Source organism: Mus musculus, chromosome 7 (genome assembly GCF_000001635.26).
Source record: "Mus musculus strain C57BL/6J chromosome 7, GRCm38.p6 C57BL/6J".
In the NCBI taxonomy this organism is placed as follows: Eukaryota; Metazoa; Chordata; class Mammalia; order Rodentia; family Muridae; genus Mus; species Mus musculus.
The window spans coordinates 144,823,061-144,832,148 of NC_000073.6; the positions used below are offsets into that span (position 1 = coordinate 144,823,061).

A 9,088-nucleotide genomic window follows, 5' to 3' on the forward strand; every position below is an offset into this window, starting at 1 on the left:
TTAAGTCTAACCTGGGTAAACAGTTCTTATTGGTTCTCTCTCTGGCAGCCTGGCTCTGGCCCCAGCTCGAGCTATCTGGCTCTCCAGCTACAGATTTTCTCCTGACCCCTCTCGGCACCCTCATATGACCTAGATTTAGACACACATCACCTTCTGAGGGAAAGGTCAGGGACCATGCCATGAGGACATGATTCCTGAACACTCCTGCTCTCTCCACCATGGAGAACATCCTAGAGACTGGTCACCCGGCCTGGGCACGTGAGCTATTGATAAGACAAGAAGTGCTCAGGTCACAGTGATGCTTTTGACCCTCTTGTTATGCCATCATCAGTGTGATAGCTGCCACCGCTGCTGCTAGGGACAGGTGACAGGCTGCCCAGGACCCTGACTCCCCCAGGTGCCTGCTGCCCAGGCCCCCATCTCCCTGGTCACTGACTCTGAAAGGTACAGCTACTTAACCACTCATCAGACTCTGACCCTACCCCACAAAGCCAATGGTCCCCTCTCCTGGACACAGCTCTGCAGCAGCCTAGGCCCAAAGGGATGCTCTATGGGGAGAAGGAGGGGCTCCCTGCCAGCCTGGCACCCGGGCTGTGAAGGTGCGCCAGACAGCAGCTGCCCCGGCTGCCCTTTCTTCTCCCAGCTTTTTGTTCAGCCCTTTTGATTTGGAAACAAGGCCCCTTTATGCATTAAGGGGCCTCAGCAAGCCTCACCGTCCCACCCATGGCTGGCCAGTTCCTTTTCATCCGGCTCTGGGATCCCGACGGCTGCAGGAGGGACCTGGTGGTGTCACAGAACCTGGGTGACTCAGCTTTCAGTGGGGCATTGTGGCCTCCCAGCTTTGATATTACAAGTGAGCGTCAAAACAAAGGGGCTTCGAGGGGCTCCAGCAAGGTGATGCTGCTCTGTGGGCTCCCAATGGCTCTCTGAAAAAAGGCTGTGTCCCAGGAGGGAAGATTGGCCTGTGACCCTGACTCTCAAGGATGACACTGAGCTGGCTTGCCAGTGGGATCTGCAGTGGGGAGAGTGGTGGCTGGCTCCTCACCTGCCCTTAGTTCTTGGGTTCCCACAGGAGACTACAACAGCTCCTCTGGCCTCTGCAGCCTTCCAGGCAGAATAGCTTGGCAGAACTCCAGCCTTGGCCAGCTGGGTCAGCCTGGAGTTGGGCCACCAGAGCCACCTCACTCTCAGCCTGCACACCTGCCTGACCACAGTGCAGGACCTTTGGAGAAGTAAATGCCATGAAGTAAATGCCAGGGCCACGGGGCCTTCTGTCAACTGGGGGATTTCCGTGCCTCAGTTTCCAGGAACCTTGAGAGTGGAATGATGACACCACATAGGACCTATAAAAGCTTCTGAATGACCCTCTCTCTGAGACAGCTGAGTGTGGTCACTCTTTGTGACCTGTTCTGTCCGATGCAGGAGAAGCTTCTGATAAAGAACTGGGGCTTGGGGCCAGGTGACTCTGCCCAACACTGGCCAAGAAAGGGAGTCTCAGCCCCTTGCCCTGCCTCCCTGGGCTTCAGGGGCTCCTCTGTGAAGCGGGCAAGGGACTGACCACAGAGTGATGCCCTATAAGCCACTCTGTGGCACCAATAAGGCAAAACAAAACTGGGTGGGGGTGCAGCTCAGTTAGGAGAGTGCTTGCCAGCCACGCACAAGGCCCTTGGCTAAATCCTCCGAACCCCACACACTGAATGAAGAAGCACACACCTATAATTCCAGCACTCGGGAGGTAAAGAGGAAGATAGATTTCAAAGCTAACCTGGGCTACACAGACAATCCTAAGCTAAGTGAAAGCCCACCTCAAATAGAAAATTCAAGGTCATCCTTAGCTACACAGTGTATCAGAGAGCAGACCCAGCTACGTAAGATCCTATCTTAAAAGAAAAGAATCATCAAACTAAAATAGGCCATCAAGGTTTGGCTCATGCTCTGTCTCCATGACCACAGTGCCTATCCAGGGTTGGCCAGCAGACTCTGGGTAGCAGAGGCCAGAAAACACAGTGATCAAGGGCTGGCTGGGAGGAGTCTCTGCTGGTTGGGAGGAGTTTCCACTGACTTTAGATCCTAGATTCTTTCTACTGCCCCGGTGGCCCTGAGTGGGTCACCTGGGGTTTCTAAATCTCAGATTCCTTTTCTGTAAGGCAGAGCCGATGGCACCTCCAACTCCTGATGGATGGTCACATGGCTGCCACGTGATCACCCCTGCTGCAGCAGGTGCTTGGCCCTAGCTAAGTTTTAGGGGAGAAGCAGGGTAGAAAGGGGTCTTGTGAATGGCCTCTGAGGCCACAGCCCCTACAGAATATCAGAGGCTTGCTCCACAGCATGGAGATAGAACAGAGGACAGCTCCAGGGAGGGGCCTGAGAAACTGTCTTGTTCGCCCTGTGATCCTTCCCATGGTGTCTGTGGACATCAGTTAGGCAGATGCTGCGCAGTATGGCTACAGGTGTCTGACCCTTTGCTGGCCAGAACGGTGCGTTGTCTTGTATCACCAGTGAGGCAACCAAGGGACAGAATCCAAGACCTTCTGCAAGTTGCCGGATTGGACAAGGAAAGCCCGTGTCTGGGCAGCCATTTCAGGCTGTCCTGTGGTTTGTTTTGTCTTAGTCAATACTGTGAGCAGGAAAAGATGCTCCACTGGCTGTGCTGGGTGAGGGCTGGGGGTGCGGGGAGGACCTGGAACACAGGGACACCACCAAGAAGGCAGAGGTCAGGGCCCACAGATGCCCTGGTAGGGCTCGACATGGAGTAGGGGTGTCACAGTGACTGTCCTTGATCTTTAGGCATCTGAATTCTCTCTATCAGCTCACATAATCCCTGGCGACAAGGTGCCAGGTTCCAAAGTACCTTTGTCACTGGTCCTTGGGCAGAGTCTTGGTGGAGTTTTAAAAAATGACCATATGGTCTTTGATCCTCTTCTCAGGGAGAAGTGGCTTTGTCCCCCTCCCCTCAAGCTCTGGTGGCTGTGTTTTGCTTGTAACTAAAGTGACTGGGTGGCAGCAGAGGCACCTCCTCCCAGAAGTCCCTCTGGCTCCTGCTTTGTTTTCTAGTGAGGCTTGCTCCAGGGCTACAGTCCCCACCTCCAACACACACACACACACACACACACACACACACACACACACACACACACACACACTATGCCCCAGAGTCCAACTCTTTGGCCCCACCCCCAGCTGGTCAAGTCCGACGCAGCACATGGGAGCTAAGGCACCTCCTCACCTTCTGTTTCCATCTAATGTTCTGTTCTCTCAGCTTTCCTGTCTTTCCAGCTGAGACCAAGCAGCCTGAGGGAGCTGACATGTGGCATCATCCCTGGTCCTTCCTAACTGGTGGGATCAGAGAGTGAAGAGCTGAACTATCTGTCACTTTGAGTCCCAAGCTGGCTTGTTAGCAGCTCTGGGGGACAAGACACCATGTTTCCCAGAGGCTGCTTAACAATCACTCAGACAGTTCATACAATGGCCCAGATACTCAAGGTGAGCAGGGTCCACTCAGGAGGAAGCAGGCCATGTAGTCAGCAGTTCAGGGATGTGCCAGACTCCACTGTGTGAACCTCTTAAATTGCTCATGATGGATAACTTTAATTGTCACCTTGACATAACCTAGGCTGACGAGCATCACAGTGAAGGACTGTCTAGTTCAGGCTGGCTTGTGGGCTCATCTATAAGGGATATTTCTAGGTTAACTGAGGTGGGAAGACACATCCTGAGTGTGGATGGCACCACTCCCTGGGTTCTCCTAGACTGAGGAAGAATTGAAAAACTGCTAGAACATGCAACTGTCGGCTCGTTTCTCTCTGCCTGTGAGTGTGGGTGTGATGTCATCAGCTGCTTCAGGTTCTGCTCCCTTGAGTTTCCGGCAATGACAGACCATGAGCTGGAAGTATGAGCTAAAGCAAGCCCTGCCTTGTGGGAATTACTATCACTGTGCTGCAACACTGTGACCAAAAGCATAAGACTCCTGCCTCCCTATTTCAGGACCGGTTGTGGGCTTAGTAACCTGGGGAGAAAAGGGTTTGTTTGGCTTACATAGTCTGATCCATAGTCCATTGAGGAAAACCAAGGCAGGAACTCAAACTGAGGAACCTGGAGGCAAGAGCTGAGGCAGGGGCCATGGAGAGGTGCTGCTTACTGGCTTGTTCCTCGAGGATTGCTCAGCCTGCTTTCTTATAGATCCCAGAATCATCAGCCCAGGGGTAGCTGGGTGACTTTCCTGAGTGTCTGGATTCAACTATAAGGAGTCACACAGAGGGGGCTCCTAATTTTCAACGTTTCTGGATGGAGGTCCTCACTCATGCTGAGAGAGACTATCACCTCTGTGCCAGCTTCTCGGACATTTAACAACTCTGGATCATGAATACTTTGTTAATTTGTTTGGGTGTAAGCAGGTTTAAGATAGGACCCGACTTTAGCCTGGTCTGGCCTGGACTTCTCTATATAGCTGAGGCTAGTTTCCAACTTACAACAATCCTCCTGCCTCATCTTCTTGAGTGCTGAGATACATGCTGCACTCATGAGTCCCTAGAGCAGGAAGACCCCTTCTCCCACCCCACACCAAACCACAAATTGTCTTCTGACCTCCATGTAGCACTGTGGCAAACTTGTTCAGGTTTCCCTACACACCCACACAATCAATCAGTAATAAATGTATAAATAATAGACACACCTCTGAACATGGTGGTGTATGCCTTTAACCCCAGTCAGTACTTTTATGGCAGAAGCAGGTGGGTCTCAAACAAAAACAAACAAACAAACAAACATTATCACACTTAATCCCATGATCCCCATGGGTAGGGACCAGCCACAACTCCTTTTCAGAAAAAACGGAAGCTCAGAGAGCACAAGCAACCTGCCTACAGGTGCTTAGAGGCTAAGGACAGTGCTCCTAGCAGAGGTGTTCACCTCCCCCTACCCCACCTCCCAGGGCCCCTGCCACCTTCAGGACCTTTCACTGAAGAGCTCAGAGAATAAGGACTGCATGCCCCTCAGGAAACGCAAAAGCAAATACCAAAATCACTAGGAATCATCTGTGGATCTCCCAAAAAGGAGGACAACACCTATATACATCTTCACTGGAAAACGTGACACCATCCATTACCTGCGGCCAAAGAAGACACAAAACCCAAGAGCCAGATTGATTGGCAGGGAGGGGTGTGGGGGGTGGGATCGACCTTTCTTCTCTTTTTACTCTAATGTCCACCGACCCCATTGTCTTTGCAACAAAAATAACTCATTTCCCCATGAATGACTTTCTTTAAAGTGTCACTTCCAAATTCCTGCTGGACTCTCGGAGCTGTGGTCGGGTGCCTGCTTGGAAGCAAGAAGCTATTATCTCCTCCCAGGGAATAAGAGTCGTCTGTACGGGGCTTTGATGCTCTGCGGTCCCTAAAAGAAGAATGGTATTTCTCTGGGCACGCAGGAATGTCCGGTGGGTAACCGGACCCACGCAAAGGGACACTGTGATCTCACGTGACGCAGGAGGTAGAGGCTGGGCAGTGGGCTATGTGGTGTGTAACCCAATCGAGCATTTCCCAGAGTCTCAGAGTCTAGGAGTTGCTCAAGGGCCAGCCCACTGCAAATCTCCCAGAGGAATATGCATTGAGCTGCAAGGTTCACCGGTAATGAATCAAATCCTCCTGGGGCAGGGCTGGCAGCCTGGGGGTGAATTGGAGGCTGAGGAAGAGTCTCTGTGGACCCAGTCTACCAAGGATCTTGGGTCCTGGCTGTTGAGTCCTGGTATACACAGGAGAGTGCACACTATAGTTTCCATGTTGGGAGGGTGGGCAGGACACCTATCTCCCATGGATGAGTACCTCTACACAGTTGGCACAGTGCGGTGGGTCAGTTAGTAAAGTGCTTGCTGCACAAGCATGAGAATCTGAGTTCAAACCCCAAGTATAGATCTCTACATCCAGGCAAGGCCGAGCATCCCTGAGGAGGCAGAAACTGGAGGATCTCCATGCCTCTCTAGTCAACTGACATAACTGAATCTTTGAGCTCCAAATTCAGTGAGAGACTCTAGCTCTCCAGTGACAAGTAATTGGGAAGGAGACTATATGTTGACTTCTGGCCTCCACATGTGTAAGCATACAACATGCATAAGTACCTAAGCACACATGCACACACATGGGCATCCATACTCAGAGAGAGGAAGACAGAATGACCCATTCTTAGGCAGTTCAGCGCTTGTTTTCCTCATCTGTACTGTAGGGATGCTCTACTTCAGTGGGGACACAGTGTTTGCCTTCACAGCACACAATGAGCTTTTAGATAGCATGGACCTTGCCAACCCTAGGCCCCTGACAACCACCTAGTCATAGGGATTCTAGCTATCGAGAGTTGAAGTCAGGCAGGTCACACTGGGCAGATGCAGGTGCTGAGTGGGCTCTTAGCAAGCTGTCCTGGAGGCAGGAAGAAAGAAAGGGCAGGGTGTCTGGAGGAAGCTCATGCAAGAGGCTCATAGAGAGAAAGACGGTCCCTATCCAGGGCATCCTCCCAGGTGAACTTTGCCTGCTCCTGCCTGGCACTCAGGGCCTGGGGAAAAACAAATGTACCCTCACCAAACAGGGATGCCTCTGATTTGGTGGCTTTCTGGTAAGGTCCCCATCCCAGGAGCTTGTGACAGTCTCATGCCAGGACAGAGAGAGCTTATATAGGTCTGAGTATTATAAGAAGGTATCTGAGTATATTATATTGGTATCTGAGTATACCAATACCTTCCTTCCTCAGCTGCATGAGGGAATCTGGGGAGCCCCAAAGACAGACAGCTTAACCCACAGCTCCTGGGCAGGCACAACGTGAGTGGGCAGAAGTCTCCATAACAGATCCCATTTGTCAGCAGTGGGAGCTTGTCTTGATAAGGTTAATTGAGGTGGTGTCCTGGTTAGTTTTTATTATCAACTTGACACAATCTGAAGTCAGCTGGGGAGAGAGCACCTCAGTAGAAGGTTTGCTTCCATCGGTTTGGCCATGTCTGTGAGGGTCTGTCCTAATTAGTGATTGAGGTGGGAGGCCCACTGTAGGGGGTAGGTGTGCCCAGGCTTTGTAAAAAAGCCCAGCTGAAGGTGGGGTGGTGACTGCACATGCTTTTAATCCCAGCACTTGGGAGGCAGAGGCAGTCGGATTTCTGAGTTGGAGAGCAGCCTGGTCGACAGAGTGAGTTTCAGAACAGCCAAAGTACACATCTGGAGAAGACAGACAGACAGATAGACAGACAGAAGGCAGGTGAGAATGACCCTGACAATAAACAGCATTTCTCCAGTCTCTGCTTCCAGGTTTCAGTCCTGACCTCCCTCGCGGATGTACTGTTACCTGGAAGTCTCAGCAGAAATAATTCTTCCCACAAGCTGCTTTTGGCTGTATTTACCATAGCAGCAGAAAAGACACTGATCAATGAAAAGATGGGCTTGTGAGCGGAGAAGGTCCCCATATGTGGACATGAAAAGAAATAGGAGATACCAAATCAAGGGGGGCAGCCTCACCCCAGCTGGGGCTGTGCTGAAGACTCTGAAGGGGAAGATAGGCCTAGGGTCACATGGAGGCCCTGCTGGCTTCAGCAGGTGGCCTTGGGACTTGTTCAGTACAGAATCTCACCTAAGGTCCTTTAACAGGCCTTCAGAGATGTCATCCTTGCAATACCTGTGGTCTCTCAATGGAGTACTCACTTTTCTCACCTCTGTAAGGAAGGAAGGGAGCTCTACTTGGCTCATAGTCTGAGGGCACAGTCCATTGTGGTTTCAAGCGATTGAAGGAGCTGATCACATCTTGTCCACAGTCAGGAAGCAGAAAGATGAACGTTGACTCTCAGCTCTCCTTCTCCCTTTAGTTCTATGGAGGTCTCCAGCCCATGAAACGGTTCCAGCCCACATTCAGGGTCTTTCTCCCTCAGTTAACCTTTCTGGAAACTCCCTCACAGACTTACGTAGAAGTGAGTCTCCCAGGCTACTCCAAACCCTGACCAGATGACAGTGAAGATGGACCAGCTGGCTCACTTAGGGATATGGTCAGCTCAGCTGGAGCTGGAGAGTCTCTCAAGAACCTCAACTCTGGGCTTTAAAGTCCAGCTCAAATGAAGACAGGTCAGCTCTGTCTGGGCTCTGTGGAACTCAGTACAAACACTCTGAGAGCCTTAGGTAAGGGCTAGCTCCACCACCAGGTTACTGACAACCTGTGGGTGGTTATAGGAGCGAGAGGAGGGCTAGAGAGGGGAGTGTGCTCTTTCCTTGATTTAAGAAGGTCAAGTTTACAAAAGGCCCTATGTAGGTAAATTCTGGAAGGCAAACAAATGCATGACAGTAGTGACAGGCACTGATAGCTGCTGGGGTCAGGAGAGAAGGGGTGGGGTTAACAGATTGAGAAGTGGAGAGAGGATTAAACAAGTCTCTCATAGGGGCTGTATCTATGCCCAGTTGGTGCAGTACATGGCCAGGTCCTGGGTTGGATCCTCAACACTGCATCACTGTGGGGCATGATTGTGCCTTTAATATCAGCAGCAGAGGCAGGGGAATAAGAAGTTCAAGGTGGGTCATCCTTAGCTACACAGTGAAGCCACCCTAGGCTCATGAAATCTTGCCTCAAAAACAGAAACAAAAGAAAGAAAGAAAGGAAGAAAGGAAGGTAGGAAGGAAGGAAGGAAGGAAGGAAGGAAGGAAGAAAGAAAGAAAGAAAGAAAGAAAGAAAGAAAGAAAGAAAGAGAGAGAGAGAGAGGAAGAAGGAAAGAAAGAGAAGGAAAGAAAGAAAGAGAGAAAGAAAGAAAGGAAGGAAGGAAGGAAGGAAGGAAGGAAGAAAGGAAGGAAGAGGGAGGCAGAGGCAGGCGAATTTCTGAGTTCAAGGCCAGCCAGGTCCACAAAGTGAGTTCCAGGAAAGCCAGGGCTATACAGAGAAACCCTGTCTCAAAAAAAAAAAAAAAAAAAAAAAAAAAAAAAAAAAAAAAACAAAAAACAAAAAAGAAAGAAAGAAAAGAAAAGAAAAAAGAAAGAAGAAAGGAAGGAAGAGAGAAAGAAAGGAAGAAGGAGAGAGAGAATATTATAAATGGGCCAGTGGTGTCGGCTGCAGATTGCTGAACAGTTGGGACTATCTATGC

The 9,088-nt window shown here is 50.7% G+C and overlaps 1 annotated feature.

Annotated features, from left to right (window-relative positions):
- Positions 2,794–8,450: an enhancer, noted in NCBI's record as "EcoRI/BamHI construct 6 fragment". NCBI's record gives its function as "enhancer in anterior cranial sensory ganglia, CND, otic vesicle" and the evidence as "EXISTENCE:transgenic organism evidence [ECO:0001131][PMID:15108308]".